Source organism: Oreochromis niloticus, linkage group LG19 (genome assembly GCF_001858045.2).
Source record: "Oreochromis niloticus isolate F11D_XX linkage group LG19, O_niloticus_UMD_NMBU, whole genome shotgun sequence".
Lineage (NCBI taxonomy): Eukaryota > Metazoa > Chordata > Actinopteri > Cichliformes > Cichlidae > Oreochromis > Oreochromis niloticus.
Genome location: NC_031983.2, coordinates 12,345,061 through 12,356,826, shown reverse-complemented (window position 1 = coordinate 12,356,826; position 11,766 = coordinate 12,345,061).

Here is an 11,766-nt window from a genome sequence, read left to right as displayed (position 1 = left end):
TCCCCTTAAACCTGAGCTCTGAAATTTTTACCTTCTTAATATTAGTATGGATTGAGTTTCACTGTTGACAACAGTTTAATACAGAAACAGTTTGACATTGCTGTTTGTGAAACATCCTGTGTAAGGGGAACTGCGACTAAAATGAATATAGGATGGAAAGCTCTCCTGCAGCGTTGGTGCTTCTGAGTCTTTCTGACCACTGGCACTGCCACTAAAATTTTCTGACTACATCATCTTTAAAATCTTCTCTTCCTGTTTTGTTACTTGTTCGTAAATGTTAACATATTTGCATAATTGTGTGTTGCACATAACAACAATCAACAAGTTTTGGTTTCACGACTTTTTGTGCAACATCTGAAAGAGTAAGTGGATTTAAGTGGTATACCTGCATTTCTGCAATCTTCTTTGTGTTAGGTTCCCCTAAAAAGGTCCAGGGGATGAGGGAAAGTTACAAATGGTATCCAGGTTGAAAAAAAGGAGACAAGGAGGCAAAATGGTTAGATTAAAAAGTTTTATTAATGCTGAGCTACAGCCAGGTGGCATGGGGCGGCTGTAGTTCAGGTGGTAGAGCGGGTCAGCTATTAACCAGAAGGTTGTTCAATCCCAGCTTTTCCAGTCTGCATATTTGGCATCCAGATACTAACCCTATGTTGCTTGCATAACCCTATGTTCAATTCAATTCAATTTTATTTATATAGTGCCAAATCACAACAAAAGTCGCCTCAAGGCGCTTCATAGATACAGAGAAAAACCCAACAATGCTATGACCCCCTATGAGCAAGCACTTTAGCGACAGTGGGAAGGAAAAACTCCCTTTTAACAGGAAGAAACCTCCGGCAGAACCAGGCTCAGGGAGGGGCGGCCATCTGCTGCGACCTGTTGGGGTGAGAGACGGAAAACAGGATGAAAGACATGCTGTGGAAGAGAGACAGAGATAACAGATATGATTCAATGCAGAGAGGTCTATTAACACAGTGAGTGAGAAAGGTGACTGGAAAGGAAAAACTCAATGCATCATGCAGGGCCGTGCAGAGACGTTTATAGGGGCGGGTGCTCAAAGCTAAAAAAGGGGCACACTGAACCAGGCTGAATAACAACAACACACATTCATCAAGAATCTAATATGGGATCACATCATACTATATCACTGTTGTGAGGCAAAGCAAACGTAGCCTATGTTTTACCTGATGGGTACAATGTTGCTGTTGAGGGGTTGCTGCTGCTCCTGCTGCTGATAGTGCTGGAGGGCAGGGCTGTGTTGATCTGAGACTGTAGACATGAAAAAGTCCATAGGAGAGATGGTAGCTGATTAAACAAGTGTCATGAGATAATAACAAAATGCAAAGATTGGTGACAGCGCTTGGAACCATAAGGCAACAAAAAACTGAGAAATAAACTAGACCCTGCCTGTGAATCACTCTTTGCCTCTCTTCCTCCTTCCATCCCCTCATTTCATCTATCACTCTCCACTTGCTGTCCATCTGAGAACAAGGCATAACTTGCTATTGCAATACACTATTGCAATACACACCAGTGTGTGAATGTGAGAGTGAATGAATAGTGGCATTGTAAAGCGCTTTGGGTGCCTTAAAAAGTGCTATATGAAATCCAATCCATTATTATTATTATTATTATTGTTACTATTATTTAATTATCCACACTTAACAACTCTTACACTTAATCTATAATAAAATGATGACAGAAAAATGTTATAGAAGCAAAACATTCCAGTTGTACTTATTATTATTTTTATACTGGAATACCTCTCCAACAACTGGTGCATGTGTTAATGTTACCTGTGCTCTTTGTAATCCAGCTGCTGAGGGATCCACTGCCTTTAGTAGCCTCACACAGCTCCTACTGTTTCCTCCTCATGTCCTTACCAGCCATGTCTGGACAATGTTATATTATGAGTAATAATTCAAAGATCCATATACATAAAACACACACATGCACGCACACACAGTGACATTTTAGACCTTCTTCAGAATACTGTATATAATGTGGGCACAAGTTTCCATCATGGTGCTGATCCAGAATTCTTCCCTTACTAGAGCTACAATAATAAAGCAATGAGGGGAAAAAAGTAACAAATTTATAATAATGTATTTATGATGATTCCATTTGTTTCACTATCCACTCTGTGCAGGCAGAAAGCTTATTACATTTTTAAACTGTAGAGATACAATAATTTTGCTGCTGTAAAATCAGCATTTTGTCTTATTTAAAATATAAATCTAATATAATCTGTTTCTTAATGTATGTTCTTTAAAATACAGCGTGTTTTTTAAAATATTATAATTATAATAATCTATTATTATGTGGACATGCATATTAGATCGTTTTTAGTGAAATATAATCCCTCCAGAAAGGCAGCAAAAGCCCTGTAACTTACTTTAAAACTAAATATGTTCCCTAAAACGGTGGACAGAGCTACAGACCCATGACAGCCTTACCCAGTGAGCCAGCAGCTATGACCAGCACTACTTGTGAAATTAATAAAAGGACAGGTAAAGTTTGTCGCGCTGTTGCACACACAGCACGCTCATTTGTTTCAGTTCGTCAGTTGCCACAAGACAGCTTACCATCGTGTACGTAATAAGCTAATACTCCTGTGTGCTGCAGACTACAGTGTGTGCTGTACACCTACTTACTGGTTTTGTCGCATCAGTCTGTGTCTGAGTTAATTTGTGTTTCTCCTACAGCTCCGGACCGCTAAAAATGCGCGTGCACTTTGTGAGCTCGTTCCCGGCTCCTAACTAGCGCGTTCTGCCGTCAAGGGCGATCATTGGTTAATGGTGATCATGTGACTGATGCAAGCCAGATCCTTTTATTTAGCAAAAATGTGATTAATAGTTAAATATTATTGTTGAGGGGCACAGACAGGATTCCACACGCACACACACATTTAAAAAAAAATAATTAAAAATTAAAAAAAAAAATTGCCTCAACAAAAGGGCACTTTGGGCACCCATCAGGAAAGGGGCGGGTGCTCAAGCCCCCCCCCTCTGCACGTGCCTGGCATCATGGGAATCCCCGGCAGCCTACGTCTATTGCAGCATAACTAAGGGAGGATTCAGGGTCACCTGGTCCAGCCCTAACTATATGCTTTAGCAAAAAGGAAAGTTTTAAGAATAATCTTGAAAGTAGAGATAGTGTCTGTGTCCTGAATCCAAACTGGAAGTTGGTTCCACAGAAGAGGGGCCTGAAAACTGAAGGCTCTGCCTCCCATTCTACTTTTAAATACTCTAGGAACAGCAAGTAGGCCTGCAGTGCGAGAGTGAAGTGCTCTAATAGGGTGATATGGTACTACAAGGTCATTAAGATAAGATGGGGCCTGATTATTTAAGACCTTGTATGTGAGGAGCAGGATTTTGAATTCAATTCTGGATTTAACAGGAAGCCAAAACAGGAGAAATATGCTCTCTCTTTCTAGTCCCTGTCAGTACTCTTGCTGCAGTCAATACTGATCATCTGCAGAGGAATGGCTTATTTGACCCTTCAAATAAGCCATTCCTCTGCAGATGATCAGTTAGCTGTTTGACAACTACTCTTTCAAGGATTTTGTTGAAAGATCCTTGCATCCATTGCGGAAATCATGATTCATACACTGTAAAATGTAATATTGTGTTTAATTACAAATATTAAATAGGCTGAACTCAATTTTTATCAATTTGTTAGTAGAACTCTATTGAAATAAGTTACCAGTACTTTTTAATGCAAAAACGCTGATAAACTCAATTTATTTGAGTTGTCTTAACTTAGAAAAACTAAGCTGGAAGTTTTGCTTCTCAGTGCGGAAGGATGAAAGATGTGGTTTGAAAATGCCACGTCACTACCGTCCTCCTCCCTCGCGGATCAGTCCGCATGTTCATGGTGTCAGCATTTGTTATGGAATATGTTGAGCAAACCTAGAGAAGAGTCAGCTCAAGATATTGTTGTTGTCATTGCTGTGGATCTTTACCTGATACATTGACTTGGTGAGTAAATGTTTACTCTTATTCAAACTGATTTTGTGGCTTCTCTTAGTTTAGCACCAGGTTTATAATCTTCCTAGCTAGTTAATGTTAGCCTAGCGTTGCTGCTGCCGCTGGGCTCATGTTACTTAAAAATTAACACCTCAGCCTTAAAAACCTTATATAAAACTATGTCTGTGAAATTTTCTGTTGATTGTTTGAAATAAAAAAAGTAAGATAAGAGCCCAGACAAAATTCTTCGGGAGGTGCAGCCATTAGGGGTGGGGTGTGGGGGGTATTTTCAATCCATATCCATATCCATAACCGTAACTAACTAACTAACTAACTATATATATATCATGTTTAACCTGAGTAGCAAAAGACAGCAGGGGGGTTGAAAACAATAGGCCAGGAGTTAGCTGTGCTCGCGGACTCTATCAAGCCTTGACCTCCCGGTCAGCTATGGCACCGCGGTCAAGTGAGCCGTCATTTGTGAGCCGCGGTCAAGCCAGCCGCTCCTTATCCGCCGCATAAATTGTGCTATGGCGCTGGTGGATAACAGAGCTCTCCGAAAAGGTGGAAGCACTTTTGCAAATATGTGATATTTTGATAAATTAAGTAGATATTTGAACATTACACAGCTACATTCTCGCCTGAAAATATCTTAAAAGGTTATTTTGTGACCCAAAAAGGGTAATCTTTTTGGGTCGCAGGTTGTCGGAGCATGTGCGTACTTGTAAGCGCTGCAATGGCGGAGGAGCGCGGCTAAAAAACTTATTACTTTTTCTGGGTCATAAAATAAACTTTTAAGATATTTTCAGGCGAGAATGTAGCTGTGTAAAGTTCAAATATCTGCTCGATTTATCAAGACATCACATATTTGTAAAAATGCTCCGAAGTTTTCGGAGACGTCCATTTTTTTTTTCATGCTTTGTGGCAGCTTTTGAACATCTGTGGCATCTATTAATGTCAAATCTAGCCTTTATTTAACAACATAAGCAAACTCTATGTTACAATGATTGCACAGCCATTAAGGATCAAATCAGTTTCTGAATAATGTTCTTTTTTTTTCTCCCTCTGCTTGCTTCTTACTGTCTTTGAGGCTCGGGACCAGCACTCCTGTTGTTGGACAGAAAGACATCAGTAAGTATTTTGGTTTTCCAATATATTAGCAACTGTCAGTGACATTTATATTAATCAGGTTGAACTTTAATCATACTTTAGATCAGCCTGTTTTACTTATTGTTTTTGTTTGTGCTTTGGTTTGGGGAAGTTGTTTCTTTACTGATCTTTTCCTGTCTTCTGTTATTAGACTTAAGATATGACTGCACTATGCTGTTGCTGGTGACTCCAGTTAATTCTACAAGACATGCTGTGTAAGTAAACAAACAACAACAGTTGTGTCTGCATTTCTTGAAAGATCACATCCCCCAAACTTAGTTTAGAGCAGTGGTTCCCAAACTTTTTTTGCCAGGCCCCCCTTTGGTTTACAAGAAAAATGTTGCAAAAATGAGACTGCACTTGTGACAGAACAACAAATATTTTATTTTGCTTATATAAGTAATGTAATTTCTGCTACATAACTTTGCACTTTTGCTGTAACAAAACAAATTTCCCACCTGTGGTACTAATAAAGGTCATCTTGTCTTGCTTTTCTTAAATGAGTACCAAACCACAAGTTTCTTTTGTATATAAAACACATGCACAGGAAGTGTGGTCTGTGCTGTGCACTTTTTCTTGGCTGTGAAAGGCAGTGGGACAGTCACAGCCAGTGTCTTCTGCATTTCAAAATTTGTCAAGAAAGATGTTGTCTGTCCTCTTGTGCATCTTGGCTATCGGTATTAATAAATTGTTTTCATTATTAGGGACATTTTTAAGAGAAGCATCTAAAATACAAATGTAAATTTTACTGCATGTTTTTTTTCCCACCCCCCATAGGATTCTGTAGAAATACAGAAGTCAACACTGATGATGTGCAACAGGTGAACTTGGAAATTTCTCTGGAGGTATGTGAGATAATCTGGATTCTTGAAGTAATAATAATAATCTAATATATTATAATATATAATATGAATTTTGTAGTGTTCATCTATAAATGTTAAATGTTAATCAAGAAAGTGCAGCTCTTTGCAACCTTAAAAGACAAACTGTGAAAATATCTTGTGAAAAGTTAGTGTGCTGCATTTAAAATCACACTTAAGTAAAAGTACAGATGCAGATTTAGGTGTCTAGTTTTGCCTGCATATTTATAACCTTTTTTAAATATTTTTAACGGACACTGTGTGGAAGATATGCTAAATGATGCATGTGGAGTCAATATCACCTTGATCACTGATTTTTAGCTACTTTTTTAACATTTATTTTTGTCGTTCAGCTTCCTGAGACGATTTTTCTTTTCAACTGTACTCCAAGTAAGGTAAGGAGTAAGTGTCGTGCCAAGGTAGTTATCCCTAACATAATGTGTTTCCTCTGTATCGCGCCTCCATTTCAACCATGGTGACCTCTAAAAATGCACACCAAAAGCTCCATAAAAAGCAATAGAAGAGCTGTACTGCGGTTCTGCAGCGATTCAATTCATCTTTGTTTTGTGTGCTCAGCTTTTTATTCTACCAATACAAAGATCTTAAAGATCTTAAAAATATGTGTCCTTGAGATTTGTGTGAGTGTTTAGGGCTGTAGCCTCAGGTTTATATTGTTATAAGGTGATTATAAACAGTGTGTGTCAGCTGTTTTACAAAGTAACATGAAAGTTATGTAAGCATTATAACGAATCACTTCCTGAGAAGGTCCCGTCCTTTTAGCAGGTACCGTTTCCTGTGTTAACCCTTCCCCCTTGGTCCTCTCCTGTTAGCATGCACTGCTTGTTGTCCTGCGCTCTGGTCTTTACTTTTTTACTTTTTATTTTCACTTGCTAAATACGGGACAGACTTGACTGAGGAAAAGAAAGGGGAGAAAGAAAGAGGGAAAGAAAAACAGCGGGGAAGAGGGACGAGGATAAAGGGCAAAAAACAAAATAAGCAGACAAAAAATACATATATCAATCACCTGGATCACCTGCTGAGAAAGAAAAAAGAAAACAAGAAGAAGAAAAAGAGAGCAATAGAATAAACAACATCACGATGATCTATGGGAATATAATAGTAAATACTAACTATTAAACATGATTGTGCAGCACGTAACATCGACACAGCATGCAATTAATTGACATGAATGTTAATTATTGCTGTCTAGCAATGGTGGTGACTCTGAAAATGGAGTGAATGAGAATCGATAAGGAATTTTATTGGTGGGCGATCTTGATCTTGATGGAATTGGAATTGCTAAATTCTTATCAATTCCTATCCTTTGTGAGGAAAACAAACTGTAACTGATGTGCAGAGGTAAATTAGAACAGTCCAGTCCTTTACTGTCATTATACATGGACAGTGAATATTCTATGACTTAGTAATATTGTCAAGTGTATTAAATCCAATAAATATGTGTTATTTGACTCTTACAGCATCTGATATCCAAGCTGAAGTTGATCTGTAATGAAATCCAAGTCATAATAGCCGCATGCCGTGCAGTGAAGACACACCTCGAAGAATTCATGACTGAACTCAAAACCTCTTTCCATGTCAAGATGATCTTTGTCAACACAACCACGTTCAAGTGAGTTCTCTTTCCTCTCCCTTTAAAAAAAAGTTTTGACTTAGCGGTTCAGTGATGCGTGTTCACTTTGTGCATGTGTGTTACTGAAATATTTTCTTTTTTAATTCTTTCCAGTTATACTTAATTACTCATGCTACTTCACTTGAGCATTGGGAAGTGAAGGTTACACTTCGCTATGCTCAAGTGAACAATTAAAAGCATTGCCTAATATTTTGCACATATCTGTTTGTATCAAAACAGCTCTGACACTTTACGCCACAGCGATGAAACCTCTGGTTGTTTCCTGTGGTGTGCTGGGTGCTGGCAGCTTCTCCTCTGGCTGCTGTTGGTTCTCTGGAGATCAGGCTTTCTTTGGAGCATCCTGCAAAAGCTCCATCAGATTTGGTGTACCTGGAGCCCACGTCAGCACCTTGTGCTCTTTGTTGTTTTCCTCGTGCTGTTTCTGATTACTTTCTGTTGCTTCTTGAGGAATGCTGTCCTGCTGAGAGAGTGCAGCTGTCATGGGGGCATGTGCTGGTGTGCAGCAATCTTTAGATGGACAGTATGTCTTAAAGTAACGTTCATGTGAATGTAGGATGGAAAGTTCCACAGCAATGTCATTATTCACTTCAGTTTGTGACTGGTTATGACCACCATTATACAGCCATCTGTTCAACTAAAACTCCTAAAACATTAATGATTCAATTGAGTTACTTGCCTTCATTTACTTTGCAATGACTGCTGTGTTAATTTCTCTCCCGGTCATACAAATGAGTACTTGTGTTGCAAATGTTCCTGCTTATGGAGGACCACAAGAGCCATGTGCATCGAAATAAAGACTTCTGTGCTTAAATAATGAATTGTAGAATAAAATCTGCATTTTTGAATTCCAATTTAATAAACTTCATTTCCAAAACCTTTTTGGCTTGGCATGGATGTTATCCGTGCTGAGCCGAGTACTTTACCTTAATCCGTTTCAGGGAGCATAACACATGTTTATCTGTTTTGCACTGAACAAAAGTGTTTTTTTTTGTACACATCAAATTAATTAAAAAAACAACAAACAGTTCAGAGTAGTCACTGTGACCGTTAGGATTTTAGGATAGGATATTGAATTCTAATATACACCATAAGTAAAACACTTATCTATTCACACTATGCTTCTTTGAGACAAGAAAACAGGAAATTAAAATGAATCAAGCCATAAAACTAATATCTCTGTGATTAAACTTTGAAATAAAGAGGCTGGATAATTGGCAAACAATTGGCCACTCGCTCTTCATTTCTGGTGGTTTGACAGAACATTTGGTGCAGTGGGAAAGTTTTAATATTCTGAATAAATATCAAATAAAGGTCCTGATTTGAATTAACAGGTGAGCCATTGAAACCATTATGAATTCTTTAAATCAGTTTCTTCCACTCATAGAGGTTAGTCCAGTTTATACTAATGCTATACTTATATATGAGTAAACAATCTGCTGTAGTTAATAAAATGAATCTAGATGTGGTGTAGCAAAAGCTAAGGTAACATGGCTCACACTGGCCAATAAGTTATTCTTAAAGGTGTGGTGGGTTTTGACACTGGTGTCTTGTCACATGTAATTGGATGTAGTGTAGCAGGTGAGACTCGGCATACCTGAGAATTGTGCCAGAAATCTGTGAATATGTTTACTATCAGGGCCACAGCCAACAGTAATATAAAAATGCCATCATTGGAATTACGAAAAAAGGAATCTTATACTAGCTGGAACACCAACGAGTAATCTATAGAGACCAACACTGGGCTTTCCCCTGGATCACAGCTGCTACACTGACAGACAACCTTTAAGCTCAACAACAGGCCTTACAGGAAAGAACAGAGAAGCCCTCAGACAAGCCAGTCCTCTATGTCCCAATCTGACTCAAGATATATGACAACGAGGGAGTCTGCACAAGAAATGTAAAAGACAATTCCTTAAATGTAAAACAGTAAAACCAATGCCACAAAGGTTTGCTGCCAGGTGGAGCTTTATAGTCAGAAAGGCTCAGATGAGTTTCATTTCTGCGGCGAATGTGTAATACATATGAATGTGTGATGGGCGTCACAATATTAAAACAGCATAACCTGCACCTGCTTATACACGACAAATATCTATTCTATCATATGGTAAAAGTGTCCATATATGATCATTAGATATGCATACTTATTATTAAAATCTGCATAGCTTAAACACTGTTAGCACAATTGATAGATGTTAACATTAAATACGTTCCCTGCTCTTTAAAGATGGTCATTTATTTCCTCAGTCTGCTGCTCTCTCTTGGTGAATTCCTTTAACATGAGCTGCAGCATCACTCTGAGAGGAGTCAAATGATTAAAAATTAATCCACCAGGACACTTCCCCGAGGATCTTGCCTGCGAACATGCTGAGTTGAGGAAAATACCACCAAGATCAGAAATCTGGTCATTTCTCATTAGTAGGTTTAGATTAGATGTGGTTTGCAGTGACTGCAAAGCAAGGACTGTCAGATGCTCGTTTCTGCAGGAGAAATTTGGGATCGTGTCCAAGAAAGTGGCTAACAAAGTTTCTGTGTTAATGAATGAACAATGTTTGTCCAAGAACCCCAGGAAGTAATAAAGAATAAATAGATCAGGTCTAAAGAACTGAGAGTGGAAGGCTATTATTTATGGCCACTGTCGTGTTTACTCAGCTTTTGAGAAACATAATAATATATATGCTTGCATTTGTCTAAACTATGACACCCTCAGGATTACTCATTCTGCCATTTTCCATCAAAGGTGAGAAATAACCTTTTACAGTGTGCAGCATCACCTCATCTGTTGCAGAATCACTGGCATCTGAACGGTATGAGGGCGAGCACGTGCTGTTTATCATACTAAGAGTGAGCACTCTGTACTTTGATGGGGGTTTCAAACTTAGGCTTGAATACATTTTGTTAGGCGATGTTTGAGATTTTTATTATGTGTACTAAAAACATTGATCATAAAAAACAACTTCTTTTGGTTTCCTTTATCTATTAATTCTGGTTTCAGACAAACCTTTTTAACAGCCTAAAGATACTGAGGTAACATTTCATGTTTTGTGGATGGAGTATAGCTGAACTGTCAGGGTCAGTCTGCCAATGTGACGATCAAGCATACCGCAGCCTTTATCTCACAACACCAGTGAAATGTTTGAACAAGGGCCTCAAAAGCTGCTTTAACAATGTGCTGACACTTTTCATAAACCATACATTTTGGTGCATAACTGATGAATCGACATTCCCACAGGTACCACCAGATGTCAACATTTTACTGGTTTGCTTTAAGACCAAATACCTAGGAACTGACAGCTTCTTTCGGTCTCAGCTGCTTTGTTATTTCCTCCAGAAAACAAAGGCACCTGTCAGCATTTAGCTCAAGGCACTGCTGTGCAGCCTCTCAGGCAGCTTTTAACAGAAAGTATCTGAATGTGTGACCGTGTAACTGTGATAAGTTCAACTACTATTTAAAGGCCAAATCATTAATTATCATTTATCAATTATAATTTTTAAAAGCTATACTAAAACATAACTGTGTTCCTATTTTTGCAGAGCAGGGAGAGATTTGCAGCCTCACTGTGGTTTGAGGTTCTCCATATTTGCATTTTGGGAAAAAAATATGTTGAATTTTGACGACAAATTTGAGCTCAACTCTGTTAAACTCCTTGAAAATCCCCTTTGGACAGATTATTATGACTAAGTATTCTGTCAGTGCCGTGAATAGCGATAAGAGATTTTTTTTGGGGGGGGGGGGGAGAATCGGACACAGAGTAAAATCCTAATTGTAATTCTTCCGTCTCACCAGGGAGAGATGCTGTTTAGACACATGTAACTCTTGTGGCTCTCCACTCCAAATTTTCCAAAGTCTGGGACATGCTGGAACCTAACTGGACTAAATGAGTGTCACCAGGTCCTAATGCCATTAGGCGCTGTTGTAATTCACTGAAAATGATTTCATTAGAGAGAAGACACGATGCTCTCACGATGTCCTGCTAACAAAGCCTGCCTTGAGGCCATACCGATTCATATGGCAGCTAGAAAAACAAGCAAAGAGAAACATTGTGAGAGGAGAGGAGGCTAAACCTGCAAATATGACTTTACAAAGAAGAAACTCTGAGAGCAGGGTACGTGTGGCACAAGGAATTTGCATTTATAAATA